General features: G+C 40.4%; 1 protein-coding gene across 1 annotated transcript in view; it reads right to left on the minus strand.

Moving 5' to 3' along the window:
- Nucleotides 1-16,397, minus strand: part of astn1 (astrotactin 1) — a 406,706-nt gene that overhangs the window by 50,352 nt on the left and 339,957 nt on the right. The gene's annotated exons all lie outside the window — the stretch shown is intronic.

Genomic DNA, 16,397 nt, shown 5'->3' on the forward strand with positions numbered 1-16,397 from the left:
TTTCAAGTCTGTTGTATTTAACTTATGTATTATGTAAATATGTGAATCAATTATTCCCCATAAAATGTTATGTTGTCTCCGACGGAGTAACTTTTTTATTTCCAAGTGAAGCCAGGGAGAGTTAATGCTTAATGCACAACTTTGGATTCATTTTTCTTCTTATTTTTTTTTTTTCAAAGGAGGTAGGGGTGGGAGGGTGTTCAGATTACCATTTTGGGAGACTTCTTGGCTGTGAGCAAACACAGGCAATTTAAAAGCTCAAGCACCAATTAGGGAATAGTCTTGTTGTGCAAGCTGCCTGTGATGGAATACAATATTCAGGTTTGTGAGCCTTGGGATGATGGGAAAAAGATTGCTCGCGTGCTCAGGGACTGCCACACATGCACAGTAATGCCGGCAAAGTCATTTTTTTCTAATATGTCTAATGCTACCGCCTCTTCTGCATTACTGTTTCCTTTTAATGTGACTTGTGGTGTGTGAAATTGTAAATGTTCTCCTCCCCGAATGTATTCTCTTGTTTCTCAGTGTAACCGATGTATGTCTGCGTGTTTAATACGGTATTTGATTCACATCCCATCAAAAGCAGATGAATCTAAATATAGGATATTCTATTTATTAAATTTGGATGGACATAAACATTCATACATCAAACACACACCCACAGCCATACGATCCGATGTTATTCACTCTGGCATTAAGAAGACAAACAGAAAAACTCATCTCTCTCTGTATTGTTATGAAAACAACACAACAGTACAACTACCTGCAGCAAATACAGAAGCCAGTCAGACAGCAGAGGAGTGGACTGCCGCAGTGTCTCTGTTTGAATATGTACATGCATACACATTTGTGTGTGTGTTTGTGTGAGAGTGTAAGTGTTACTGACTTCTCATTAAAAAGAGATTAAGAACGCAAGTGGCGGAGTCACAATATTGGCGTTAGCGTTTGTGGGGGTGTGTCAGTAATTATCACCTTGTTGATTATACCTCATCTCCCGCACATCCCTAAAATATTCACACACACTTCAGTTTGTCTATCTCCTCTTGACTCATTAGGTATCACAGCTTTTCAAAGTAGAGCCATGATTGACAAGTAACAGTGATTTTAATTTGGCGATCAGGTTTTTGTCAAAGCAGAAACGACATTGGATGATTATGAAGTCATCCAGTTGTTTTGTTTCTCTCAAAATGAGGTGAATTGGGTCATTTTGGGGATGAATTGGCGACAAAACCATCTCTTTGAAAAATCACAAAGTCAATGAATCAATTTATCATCTGTACTGCTTAAACTTTTGAGGGTCGCAGGGGGAACTGGAGCCAATCCCAGCAGAGATTGGGCGAGAGAAGTGGCGCACCCCTTGGAGATCTCGCCAGTGTATCGCCTGGAGAAAACCCACGCAGACAAGGGCAGAACATGATAAACACAGACAGACCGAGATTCAACCTTCAGGGACCTTCTCACTGTGAGGCAAAATCACAGAGTAAATAACATAGTTCAAACAAGAGGAACAAAGAAAATACAATTAAAATACAATACTTTGTTTAAAGTAAAACGCAGTATAGTACAATGAATAAAAACACAAGAAAAACAGGAACCCAATCTGGGAAAGACAACAGTCAGAGGAAAGTACTGAATTAAATTCCTCTTCGATGTCAAAACTCCAGACAGAAAAAGCACTGGACTGTAAACCAAATAAATAAATAACATCTTAATCTTAAATATAAGATTCCTGGTTCAACCATATTTTTCATATGCACCCCCAATGTTAGATGTGGCTCTCTTTTCATGTGTGAGGGTATCTTGTCTGAACATGCCCTTGACAATGTTAGCATTAAGCCTCAAGTCCTTGAGATCACTGTAGGTGTCAGTGAGACCACTGGACAGATGGCGCCGTACCAGGGAGAGGTACATGTAGGTAAATGAGGTCTAAATGAGGGCAGAGTCACATCAAGGCAGAGGGAAACTAAGCTCTATACATTCATACATTTTGACCCTTGAGAGGCGTGTGCGCTTGATGTGTGTGAGATGAACAAAGTGTCTGTGCAGGGGCCACTCTGCAGGCCACAGCATCATGTGCTCAAAGGCTCAAGCTTTTGTTTGTAGCGTGTGGGTGGGGAGAAGTAAATCAATGAGATGCAGAGCGATAAAGAGAAAGTTTAAAGGTTCAGTGTGTGAGATATAGACTTTTGCGGGATCATCTAAATTGTACTAATTTCTTTACCCAAGAATGGGCCCTTTATTTTGAAATACTTTATACTTGACATAGGGGGCGGTGCCTCTCTATGAAGGCAGCCATGTTTTCTACAGTAGCCCAGACTGGACAAACAAAACACCTTGTGAACTGACAGCTACCACAGGGTATCTTTCATGTTTGGAAGGGGATGGTGAGGTGAAGTGTGCTGCAACATGCAACTTCACCACTAGATCCTACGCCCTGAACCTTTAAGGAAAATATCTTGGAGCTAGTCTGTTGATCACTTGAGTGATTCCATGCATATTCACAACACTTTTGCATTCCTGGACTGAATCTGAATGTGCTAAGCAGGTCATTGCCCCCCCGCCCAGCCAGAGTTTAATCTATCTTTGTCAGACCGACTCACTTCCCACTAGTCACCTCTCATCATTCCATCTTCACTTGCCACCTCCTGGCAGATGGTTATTATGTGTGGCAGTGATATTAGGACAGCTGGGTGCCTTTTAGGGCAAAGGAGATTGGCAGTGATTAGTGCTTTTAAGTTGTGTTTTAGTTCGGCAGCGTTCAGTGTCAGCTGGGACCACATGGGACATAAAACTGAGCAAACAGCCCTGAAGACGCCTGATGGCCAAACATACAGAGCATATTGTAGCACTGCGTCCTCTCCAATTAACTTCAAATTATAACTGTAACTCCAGGGGCAACTTGCAGATTTACACTATTATACAAACAAAACAAAAACAAAAAGCCACATTCATTTGCTTACTTGCAAGTAATTACAGTAAGATTTTAAAGATTTAATCAAGTGCTAATGCCAAAAAATGTAAGCAAAAAAATGACCCTTTATGAAGCAGGGAATCATCAAAAAAAGTTACTTTTTATTATATTTGCTCAAACCTGACATTAATAAAGGAGGCAGGTAATCTTAGAAAACCCTATTTTTAAACCAGCAATCAAAACCAGGATGAGTGTCTAACAAACTATCAGTCACTGCTCATGCAAAATAAACAGCATAAGCCAACATAAGCATGTCGTGGTTATAATGATTACTGAACTGCAGCCTGATCTATGGTACAGGGAAAGTTTCTTTAGAGACAGTTTTGAAGTGCAGGAAATAACTAATCCAAATTCTCTCACACTCTCTCGCCACTCTTTTTTCTTTCAAAAAACCTATAGTCTGCAGCTTTATTATTTGAAAATATACTTTTTTGGTATTATAATGAATATTAGCACGTTGTGTTACTGTTACTCTACCTTTTAGCACGAGCTAAACTTGTGGTTGAAACTTGTGGCTGTAGTTTCTTATTGTTAACACTCATGTAATTGGTGATTGTCCTGTTTATGTTTTACAGTTTTCTAAAGGAGAGCCTTAAGCTGCTTTCAGACATACACTGAGCTCCAGAGGTCCTCCAGAGTTTCTGTGGACTTTCTCCGTCTGGCCCACTAGTATAAAGTACAGGAGAGAACACAGCAGGAGATTCTCTGCAGGATTCACCACGAGCAGGAGGTTGATGACCCATCTTAGATGCAAAAAAGAAAAGGGGAAACATCTCGGGATAAAAAAAAGCGGTGCCAGACACGTAGAAGGTGATCCATGTGATGTTAATAAAAACATTCGATCACAGCAGCGGAATTAATCCGTTACGTGCTGCCTCTCTCTGCTGTGCCACCTCTCACCTGAATCCTGTGGAGAATTGTTACTGTTTTGAATGTGTCTGAGCAGAGAACCTCCTGTAGTGTTGTTCACGTGGGAGAGGCAAACTGCAGAGAAAGTCCAGACCCAATTCCCCAGGAGTTCCTCCCCAGATCATGTCTGAAAATTTGCTTTCCCGGAACACGTGCTGGCTTTTAATCAACCCCTAACATAGTCACCATTTCAAACCAGGTTCAAAAGAAAAGTACCACTTTTCTGTACTTTAGAAAGACAGAAAAACATGATCCCACTCTAGTATTGTTACTTGCTAACAGCATCCACTAATACCACACAAGTTACCTCTTTTGTTTCTAAATTTCTAATATAAATGCACAAAGCGACTGTCTTTTTGCACACAGCGACTGTTGCACCCTTCAACATGGAGTGGAAATGGCCCCGAGAACATTCAGTGGAAAGCCTTTGTGCTGATTAGTGAGTCATTGACATCAAGACTCACTTTAGATTCGTCCTGAGGAGCTCCTGGGGTCAGACTCTGCTGAATGAGTGTTTACTTGTTTCCTGACAGGCTGATTTACAATACCATCACATGATAAGTGGCCTGTGGGTGCTTAACTGACTCAATGTTCCTCACAAGTGCATGAGCAGAAGCACAAATCTTACACAGGAAGGCGAGAAGTGTTATGTGATGCGCTGAAGGACAAAGCTGGGTACCAACCTCTCCAAATCACTTATCTTCCCAAGGTGACCTATGGATTCTGATACTCAAGCTGCATGTCACGAAAAACAAGAGAGCAACACGCTCGTCGTTTAACCTCATCTAACATTTTTCTCCTTCTGTCATTCTCAGCCTGTGTCTCTTTGTGCTGCACCTCCTCCTTCTGATCCCTCTCTCTCTTATACGAAGAGGCACAATCACACTTTTTTTTCTTTGCCATGCTGATACACTTTGGAAGGTGTTAGGGAGGAAAGCTGTAATACGCTTGCTCTGCATCTCCCGTAATAAAACAAGCCCTGCAACCAATCTCGATTCTCCCACATTTCTGACACTGCCTTTGTATTCCCAATACCACTCGAACTCCTGCTCCCCAAATTTATTTCTCCGTCTTTTCTTCTCTCTTTCTTTAGGTATAATCATCCAATATCGTAGAAAGTACGATTCCTGTGAGTCCTTTTATTATAAAACAGGTCTGTGGTAGATGCTACATATATACAGCAAAGGTGTCAAAAGTCTTATTCCACAGACACTATTCAGAAATTGGGCACCGTCACTGCCCTCAGCCATGAGCCCAGCCCGGCCCTCCAGGATCCCAGCTTTTTTATTTGCTGTTTTAATCATCCCATCTCTGAGCTAGAAAGCTGCAGGACAGAAAAAGTGTCTGGGAAAGATTTGTGTCAGGTCAGGAACCTGTAAGTATCAGTGCACAACTTCGCCAAGCATGATGATATTGGAGACAAGTGGCTTTTTTATTCCTGAATGGCTAGATGGTTTTAGACCAGATTTCACCACTGGCTCAGTTCACTTCAGCGCTGCCTGACCATCAACATTTGCCTTTACCTGTAAGTAACCACGCTGCTGTCGAGAGGTACATTCCCACCGTGATCATTTAAAGCATTTTAACTGCTGTCCACTTCAACCCATCTGTGTTTAGGGAAGTCAAATTACTAGCGGTATATTGCTTTGAAGATAAGACATTTTAAGGAAATGGGGCACGCACACACACTCCCAAAGCTCATTAAATGTAATCTGCGTTTGACAGTCAGACACTTCACAAAGGAAAGTGATGACGGTACAAAAACGCTGAAAAAGAAGAGCCATATCCTCCTCTTTGCTTCCTCCTTGCAAAAATAACGTTTTTTATCTAATATTTGTTTCCTAATTTGATTCATTCCTGACCACGAGGGTTGGACCTTAAAAGATTACCGTCGTGAGCCTATATGTGCTTGTGAGGGTGTAATAATTTTATGCTTATGTAAACATTTCCGTTGAAGTGCTGGAAAGCATTTGGGTAAGTCCTTATTTCTTCAAAGGGTTGATTTATGGTTACATCATAGCGTTAGCCTTGAAGCTAGCTTATGGTTTAAGATTAATACTCCACTTATCAATATTTATGTGTTTTTCATATTTTGTACGATTACGTATAATGTGTCATTCGAGTATCATCACCTTTGCACTTGTGTTCAGCCCTATTCAGCATTATTTTCTAATGCTAATTGTTTCACTCTTTTCCGCATCATTTGTTTTTGAAGAACTTGAAGTAAGCAAACTGCCAAGCACACAGCAGGAAGACAAAGTCAGCATCTATCTTCTCCAAGCTTTTAAAAAGAAGTCAGAATATTGGATCTAGATCCATCAAGTAATCAACAGTTCATCAGTAATTCAACTGCGAAGAATGTTAACATTGCTTATTGTCTTTGTCCAGTAAACAGAGAATAGCATGTTTTTTATTAAAACCCTGAGTGATAAAATAAGAAAAAATAACAATTGGAATAAGCCATTATTTTAAAACAAAGAATACATGTTGAAATCTTTTGTGGCTCCAGGCAGAGTTGTGAAGGTCTTGACTCTATAGTGACGACACTTGAGTCAGAGCTGGTTGTTGGAGCAGAAATCGACAAGTTTTAATATGAAAATAAGCAGGTGTGAATGTAGAAGGTGGTTATACTCTTCATTATGTCTTGAGTTTGCTACTGGTATAACACACCCAACTTTTGGACAGAGCTTTCAGTAGTCGAGTTGCATGCTGGGTATTGGAGGCACCAGGTCAAAAAAGAAGAATGCAATGAATGAAAAAACTAAAAAGACAACATAAATCTCTGTATGTTATCGTGAGTCCGACAATAGCACATTTTCCAGTGTGGTGAGGGTTAATGTTATAAGATATTTCTCAGGCATGATCTACAGAAACCAATCTCAGCTACAGCCTGAGCCCTAATAGGCGTGACTAAATTGTAGACATAGGACAGATGCATGATGGAAAACTTTCAGTATGAGCATATTTAAGTATGAGAGTTTATCTGTGTGTGTGTGTGTGTGTGTGAGGCTGGGGGATTTAGGGTTGCTTTGACCCAAGCTTTACCAAGTGGAATGACTCATCATCTCTGTAATACACAACAGATGGAACTCTGAGCTGTTCAGGATCATACGGTACATCTACATCCACCCATTCCTCCCACTCTCTCCAGTGAGAGATAACTCTGCCACTGACTGTCTCAAGTCACTTCTCCTCTTTACAAAACTTTATTTTCCGAGTCTATAAATGATCATGGACGATAAGAGACGAAAATAAAATAAAGACAAGGGGGCTGAAGCATAAAATCTTCAGATATTGTTGTAGTTAAAATATCTCAGTGGTTTGGAGCGAAAGCCTTCATTTCCTGCCTCTAATAGAGCGGCAGATCCTGGCCATTATAACACTCTCATCAGACTTCTTTGTGAACTGGTGACTCATTAAATCATGTCATCTTCTAAGTGCATGATTTTAGCCCTTGACACAATCAGCACCATTTTTCAAAAAAGATGCTTTTAAACTGAATGCCAGGCTTGACACCTCTTTGGCTCCTGTGTTTCCCAGCATGAGTCCCCCTCGCTTCCATCCTGTGATAAAAGGTTATATCCATTCTGACTCCACTTCCTTGAGCAATTTGCAAGAACCCTATTTAGCCACTAGATGGTGGTAGTGGATCAATGACTCGGCTGCTGTAAGTGTTATCAATGTACATGCGCCCCTTTTCAGCGTACAAAAGCAGGGGAAACCAAACCTAACCTTTAAAATGTGCTTGGCCGAGATGAACATGACATGCCTTTGGAATGCAATCATTAGCTCCTGCTGATCTGAGGGTGTCAGAAATCAAAGCAGGCAGTTTCTTAGCAAATAGGAAAGCATTGTGATGGAAAACTGCATTCAAGAGGGATTGCGCCTGTTGTGTGTAGACGATAAAAATGAGACATACATAAACAAAACGCTGTGTGTGCTGTGTGTCTGTCTCTGTGATACAGTCTAAAGTCTAAACCTGCAAAATGGACCACATCAGAGCGCTTAAGCAAATCTGTGTGACGGGCAAATCTCCTCAGATGTGCCGAGCAGCGTTTCCCTGCACATGTGCATACATGCGTGCATGCCTGAAGTGACACCATCCTCAGCATCCTCACAGTTTGTACCTGATAATTTGTGGCAGCAAGGCGCCGCTCGGTCCCTATCCAGCTCAAGCAAATAGTTAAAAAAAAAGATGTGTGCATCTGTCCCTTGGCTGCAAAGCCACAGTGCAATCTGGTGTGACTGCTTCTGCGTGGAGCATATGTGCAGAAGCGCAAGGCAAAGGGAAGAGGGTTTTTTTGGTCACTGTGTTTGTGTGTGAAAGGCAGTGAGAAAGTGGGAAGTTGAAAACACTGACAGAGAGAGAAGTGTGTGTGTGTGTGTATATGTGTGTGTGAGTGTCAGTCTGTAGTGGGGGAGTGCACGCTCTAAAGTGTAACAACACTTAAACTCCCCCGTGAATCCGTGTGTCAGAAGCACCATCAACCACTTCAACGTGACAATCAGCATCAACTCCCAGTAGCAACTTAATGCATTCATGAAATAAAAGTATGCAGCTGCCCGGAATTGACCCTTTACATTCACCACTTACAGATACGAGGATAAAAATAACTGGTGTTCAGACAGGTCGTCATTCACAACAAGGCCGTCGCTCAATCCCCCCGTGCTGACTGGCTGACCTGCTCCTCAACCCACTGGGCAGAACGCATTTCCCTGCCATATCAATTGACTAATTGCTAATTTACTGTTGCAACCGCTCATTAACCTGAAATTTATCACAAACCTCCAATTAGGGACTTAGTAATGGGGGAAGGAATGAAGCAGAATAAAGAGATTATAGTAATTTGCTCAATCATTTACTCGTAATTACTCATCTGTTTACTAGAGAAGACTTTATACTTTGCATTGAATAGCAGTTACAATTATTCATCTGTCTTAAAACCTTTACAGCTGTATTATTATATTATATATACAACTGTACTGAGAAAAGTCAGATGGCTATTTATTGAAATCAATGCGCTGTAAATGGATGTGATATCGATGCCAATGCCTGTTTGAGAATGTATAAAATATAATAAGAAAAGAAGAATAAAAACTTTCTTCAATGGTTGGACAAGTTAAGTAACTATGTAGACACAGTCATGCAGTGTAAATTCTGTGTTTAGTCTCTGCTGTTAGTGAAGGCTTCATGTGTGAATGTTGCTGAATGATGCGTCTCACACCATCAGGAGATCCAGTGAGTTAACTTAATGATCCCTGAGCTTAGCGCTGGGCCACCTGTACTTGTAAGGAAGCTCTCATTTCCCTTCATTTTCCGCTCATGGCCACGGTCAGTCAATACATCAAAACGTATTCACACAGTCCTGAGTATTTAGCGTTGAAGTCCTACATAACATGTAAGGAGATACTTATATTGATGTTGTTGGGTGTGGTGGGGACTTGTTTTTGATCAGTATAGCCTGTGGCTGCAGTGATGTCATGGAGTCCTGGAGTATCCATCCCTTCAGCAAGGTGTTTAAATTTAATTGCTTTCTTGTTTAATCAGTAATATGTACTGCTACAAAGCAAGGGTTGGGAACATTTTAACTATCAAGGGCCGTTTTGAATGTAATAACATTCTGGCCATACTAAATAAAGGAGCATATATATGACACTGACCTATAATGTGATGATAATGATGTTGCATCTGACGACTGGTTTTAGCCGAAACAATATGCTCACAGTCATCACCTTTGGTAGTGCAATATATGGCTTTGCAAAGACAGCAATTACTTTATCATATGAAACTTGACTCCAACTTCCAAACGTGTACTGTAATGATGTTATTATATCTATTGTTATTGTTATTATATCGGGCTTGTCTTTCACTCTAAAAAATAATTGCTTGACTTGAACTCTCACAGCTTTCTGCATCTACCCCCCTTGACAGTCGCTGTTATATTTGTCAGAGATGACATGTCATTGCTTTATGTGTCTACATTTTCTATTGTTATAGAAACAAATTATTAGTGTCAAGACAATTTCTTTGCTTCTTTGGACTGATCAAACATGTCCCCGACTTATACGACCAGGATGATACTAAAACCGTAATAAAAAGTGCGACAATACCAATTTGTAAGAGTCTTGAATGTACATTTAGATCTACATGGGATAAAAATAATACATTATACAGGAGTTTTCACAGAGCCCCAGAAGTACAAAAAGATGAGATTTTTCAATTTTGTTCGCACAAGTCACTATCTCCTGCTTAGTGGTGGCTTGTCACGCCACCTCTACCTACATCCTGAGAAAACAAAGCCTGTATAAACAGGTTAAAAATAATTTTACTTGTATACAATGCACCTGGTCGACTGTAAGCGCCTGTGAGCATTCAAAAGAAATTGTTTCCCAATTGTATTTGGTTAATTGATATTGATTTACATGTTTTTTTTATATCTAATGTTATTAGTCAACCCTCAACACTGTCACAGGTAAACTCAGTTTCAATCACATCCACTGTCACTGAGGTACATCTGCTGCGAGCTCCACATATTGTATTTCATCCTTGTTGCTGTATGAATGTGGTTGCTCTCATTACAGTTTCCTTGAGGAAAATTCTATTTTTGGACACAAGTGTCCCTCTCAGATTGAAGTTTAACTGTAGCGGCGGCAGTGTCCTATTTTCTAACTGGTGTTGAATAAATATATTAGATTGCTGTACCTTTGTTGTAACTATGTGTCCATCCACCTGCTTTCATGACTTCTTTAATATCTACAAAACAACTGAAGAAAAATTGCCATAAGTTAAAGAAAATTGATCAGATATATCACAACTTTCCTCAGTCGTTTGGCGTATCCCCAAAAAAAGATGTGATAAAACCTGAAACAGTGGATTTTTCTAATAAATGTGTTAAGAGTGAGATTTTGAGACCCATTTCTCCATGCATGGCTGAATGGGTCGCAGACAAAATATTATTCCCCTTACTCAGCCATGGATCAGAGGATAAGGAAGATGGAAAATATCTAGGAAACTGCACAACCTAAAGTTCAACATTGCTTTCATGTGACGATACATCTGCAGCATTCCCCTGCCCCTCTATCCTCTTTACCCTTGCAAGCTTTGAGATTTAAGCCTGGTGGGTGAGGCCCTTCATTCCGCTTTATCCTGCTGCATCCAACCCACCAGCGTAACCAGACATGCAAACACACACACGCGTTTATCTGCAGCCATATCTGACAAAGCTCTGTAAGCCTATGGAAGCTCGATGTTTGAAGCAGTATGCGGTGCATGGCAGACCAGGAGCAGCCGCTGTTTGTCTGAGTGCTGATTAGGACGGCTGACCGCAGCCTGACAGGCCCATTAGTTACGTCTCCTTCACGGGCGCTGAAGGGCTCAGTAATGCTGTCTGTCTGTCAGCGCGTTCCTCTACATGTTCTCTGTACATGTTCATCAGCGTCACTCTCACTTACAGCGACTCTTTTCTCCGTCTTCCTGCACGACTCTCTCTTGGCTTTTCACAGTTTTCCTGGCGAGGTCTGCTGTACACGAACATCCCTTAAAAGGTCACAAGCCATGTTTCCAATACAAGAGCTCAGCAAATTTGTGAAAAACTTCGGAAGTGTCACATAAATGGCAAATTAGATAAGTTTCCATCAACCAGCTTGAATAAAGTAGGCTGCGTAAAGCCGTCTGAGGGTGGTGGGATAGGCTACGTTAATATAAACCATCTCCCTTAAAGTAGGGGTCACGAACTGGAAAACAAAATGTGTTGTTTGCCAATCATAAAACCTCTTTATGCATTGAAACATAACTTCAACCAACAATTACCAAATGTGAGATTCAGAAATGTTCTATTATCAACTTAACATATCGGGATCTTCACTGACAGATCATACTGAGTTTAAAATATTAACTTTCTGAAAAATTAGAAAGTTGGAAATATCAGGCAACTTGGGCTATTAAATGGTATTCCTAGAATCTTGTCACTGTCACCACTAAAAAAAGGTCAAGAAACCACAGTTATGTTACAAGTCTGAAGATCTTTTATAGCAGAAGTGAGAATGTAAAGGGTACCATGTCAAATAAGCAACGGTGAGAAATGTCCTGTTAATTAGGAATTGTGCTAATTGGTTGGTTCAGGGGGAAATGTGCCTGTGCTCCTCTTAAATCGGAGGTTAACACTCAAACATATGCGCATGATTCTGTGACTTTGGAGGCGAACCAAGGTTCAATATGCAGCTGAAACAGTTTGGTGAAATAGTTTTTGAGAATGTGTAGAGACATTTTCAGACATAAACTCCGGGAAAATGTCCAGACAATTGGATCCAGACAGTAGGAAACTCTCCGCTCAGACGCATTCACAACAACACAGACATCTCTGCAGTGCTCAGGTGAGGGGGGTGCAGTGGGAAGAGGAAGGAAGATAAGTATTCAAAATGTTTTTGTTTACGGCACATTAACACCAGCACTGGCCCGTATCACCAAAAGCTGCATCTATCTTCTTCTGCGTCGGCACCTCTTTTTCATCCGGATATATGAGTTCTGAAAGCAGCTAAGGTAACTGACTTGATGACTTTTTGTGAATTTGAATGAGCACCGGAGGGTTTTTTAAAGTTATTGTTAAAGTTATGCAACTAAAAGACTTGATTAAAGTTGAGTAAGGATCATTATGCTTCGGGGTTTGGGGTCAGCTATGGCAACACAAGTGCTTCGTGATGCATGTTAAATCCCTAAATGTTTTTCTATGCAACCCCACACAGCAGCATTATTCCTCACTCCTCAGATACTTCAAATTGTATTTCTTGATGTCTACTTACATTATCTCTATTTAAAAGCATTTTTATTCATCAAAATAATGACCAGGATCCTCACATAAATGCTGATAGATATAATGTCTGTATAGCATCTTCAACGTGTGCAGTAGCTGTTGATTAACGCAACCCTACACCTGCCACAGCTGTACTTTATGCATTGCTGCATAGACTGAAAACCTGCTCTTGCTTTTGTACAAAATGTTGGCAGTGGATGTAAGTCATGTCCTTCAGAGTTGTCCAAAACAAACCTTCTTTCAAAAGATGCTGGCCTGCATGGATATACGACTATTTGAAAGTGAGGGGGCGCACATATCATAAATATTACTGAGTCTTGTAAAGGCCTTAATAGAATCTGAGCCAGTATCCTTCATATTCTGAGAATGCAAAACTAACCACTTTGTTTAATTTCTTTCCTGATTTTCTTCTCAACCCCCCCCCGCCCCCTTCTTCTTCTTCTTCTTCTGTCTTTGTCTCTAGTACCTTTTTTTCTATCCATCCCATCTGTTGTTCAACCTACAGCACAGTGAGTTTGTTGAGAGATCTTAGCCAAGAGTGATTTATCACTTCCTCCTCCTGCATGCCTCACAGTAGCAGAAATACACCACTGTCTCCTTTCTCTCTTCGATCTGTGGATTGTCGCCGGCTATAATGTTGAGCGGTGTGAACTCGCCTGGTACTAAAGACCAGAGTAATGTAGTGTAGCCAAATGTTTCTCAGCTGATGCTGGTCTTATGTCCGTGTCTGTTGTATCGCTGTATGATAGCAGCTGTAGGCGACTTAAATGAGCTTTGGATCCAGAACAGAGAGAATGAATAAGGTGTAATGATGTTAAAAATTGCTGGTGATTTGAGAAAAAACAAGAAGAATGAGTGGAAAAGGCCAGGTTTGCATCAATGAAGCAGCGTATCTGTCACACTGAGACAACAGTCATCTTTGTCTGATTACCTTTTCTATCATTTTACTTTCATACATGATGGAAACTCGAGACTGTATGTCTGGGATTTGATTTTTGTATTATGTTTTTGTTGTGTTTGTAGACATTTGGAAAATGTTGTTTCCATATAGATATCCCACTACTATTTGCTCTATTTTGGCAGAAACTAATGACTTCATTACAAAATTATTACTGACTGAAAACCAAATGGCAGAAAAGGTATCATCAGAATTTAATGCTCAGTAGTTTTTGTCCTGCGTTTACCACTGCAACTTCTCTGTGCTTTACATAAACATGACAGACAACTTCTTCCTTCAAGGAACAAGAAGCTCACGGCAGTGAAAACATATTTTTGCTAATGGATATATTGGCCTTTCATTCCAGGATTTTAAAGAATACTCCTTATACTGATATTTAGATTCATTGTCTTTTAATTTAGGATATAACTCGATAAGGTTTACACGCTCTAATGTTCAGAAAATGCATCACTCTCCACCGTCCATTGCTGCAGCTCCTCTTTTCAGCCTCTGTCTTAAATTTGGTTTTAGCTCCCGTCTCTTAAGGGCCCCCTCTAGATAATGTCTGCTTTGATTGGTCAGCAGAAGCACTGTGTGGTGATTGGTCATTACGTGTTGACAATGTCGGCCTCAACTTTTTTTAGCTAGCCTTGTTATCAAGCTGGCCTCTAGACGTGTATTATGCAAATGTTGGCCATTGTGATGTCATCATAATGGCACACTTGGTAGGGAGTTTTAGCAGCTTCAGGACCTGTGTCTTCTGTGGGGAAACACACACTTTACCATCAAGCTTTTGTCAATTTTTAATTTTGAATGTATCTCCTCAACAAGAAGGTCAGAAGTAAAATATGTATAAAGGTAATTCAAGATAATATGTGCTCTCTAGTGGTTTTTCTTACATTGAAAATCCAGGATATGATAAATACATGTTCAATAGTTTCATCCTGAATGTATTTTCTAATTCCAGCCCGAAGCTGCATAGGTCAGTAGAAGACACAGAGAATACGAGTATTGCGACCTAAATATTTATCATTATAAAGTAAAGCACAAAAGCGATGTAATATTAAAGTAAATTATCATGAACAAGTCATTAGTATAGATTTTAATTTGCCCTGACTTCAGAACTGAGCACAGATGAAAGGTCAGAGCCATTGCTTTGGAAATTGCTTCTGAAATAAATATGGAGGTGGTGTGAACTCTACAATAACACGCCAGAAAACTCATAAAGTGGCATATTCAGATGGATGAAAAAAAGCAACTGCTAAAGTAAAATAAATAAATGATCCTCTGACTTAATGCATCAGGGCAACAAAAGTAATAAAAAGGATTTAATACAACATTAATATTGGATTGTCGTACAAGCATAGATTTGTCAAACTAACGCCTGCACCACACTGGATTCGATAGCATCACGTGTGTGAGGCAGAAGGTCTGGCTTTTCATTTTGGCTCCAAAGTTTTCAGAAGCGAGCCTTCTGCATGTGAGCCACGCTGCTTTTCTAGAGTATTGAGGTCTCGTTAAAATTATTTATCACCTCAAAAGCATTTCTTTTGACTGAATCTATTCATTTATTTTAGCATTTATTTCAGGAGGGTAAACTACATTCAATCATGTAGCGTTCCACATGCTGGAACACTACATGAAGACGAGTACATTGACCTACTTCAATTCATGGAAATACAGCAGTAATACTTCATGAGGCAGCTCTGCAGCCGTCACGTGCTGCACATGGCACCCAGTGTGGCCCAGCCCTAACAGGTAAATGATTCTCCTCACGAACAAAGAGTTTTCTCAAGGACCATTTTGAAATTTCGATGTCCTCATAGTCAGGATGTGCCTATAAAAAGTCTTCTGAACCAATGGAGAGCCTGTTCCAAGCCCTGCTGCTGGTATGTTGGCACTATCACCTCGGGAGCTTTCCAGTCTGTCTTCATTAAAACTGTCAACACTCTCCTATCACACGGCACCAGAACGCTGCATTCTCACTTTGCACAAACACGCTGCTCTAACAAGCCTCTGTTTGCCAGACTGTTGCATGAAAGTAGAGGGAGACAGAACAAACAGGACAAAATGAAACATGAAAATTATGTGGTTGTGGTGGTGGTGGAGAACAGAGCATAACTGTGCAGACATTTACAAAGGGTAATTTCCATAATGACTACATTCATGATGGTCACTCTACACAGGTTCTGATCCTGTCAGCCGCTCTTAAAAGGATCATTTCCCTTTTACATTTGTAGGGCACCATAGTCTGAAAACTCATCAAGTGACAAGAGAGACACGAGAGGAATACAATAAAGTCGAGAGCTAAAGCGGCTCTTGGGGAAGAAAAGATATGATGACATTAAAAAAAAAGGATTAAAACTTGAGGAAGAAGAGGAGTCGAGTTTTAATACTCTATACGTGCATGTCAGTTGGAAGTTGTCTTTCTGTGCTGATGAGGAGTATTTCATGATCAGTAGTTTTTGTGCTGCCTTTACCACTGCAACTTCTCTGTGCTTCACATAAACATGACAGACAATGTTGTAAGTGCATGTAGAGTTGAAGTGTCGACAGTGAATCAGCTGTGGAAAGAAATGCTGCTCCCACTCTTTGTCAACAGAAGTGCAACTTCTTCTTTCAAGCAACAAGAAGCTCACGGCGGTGAAAACTTATTTATGCTAATGGAGGATTTTGGGAGGCACATAAGTCTGATGCAACTCAGGTATGAGATGGAGTTTTGATTAAAAAAAGAAATCTCATTCCCTTCCTATCTGAGTACAACTCCAGG

Source organism: Limanda limanda, chromosome 13, assembly GCF_963576545.1.
Source record: "Limanda limanda chromosome 13, fLimLim1.1, whole genome shotgun sequence".
In the NCBI taxonomy this organism is placed as follows: domain Eukaryota; kingdom Metazoa; phylum Chordata; class Actinopteri; order Pleuronectiformes; family Pleuronectidae; genus Limanda; species Limanda limanda.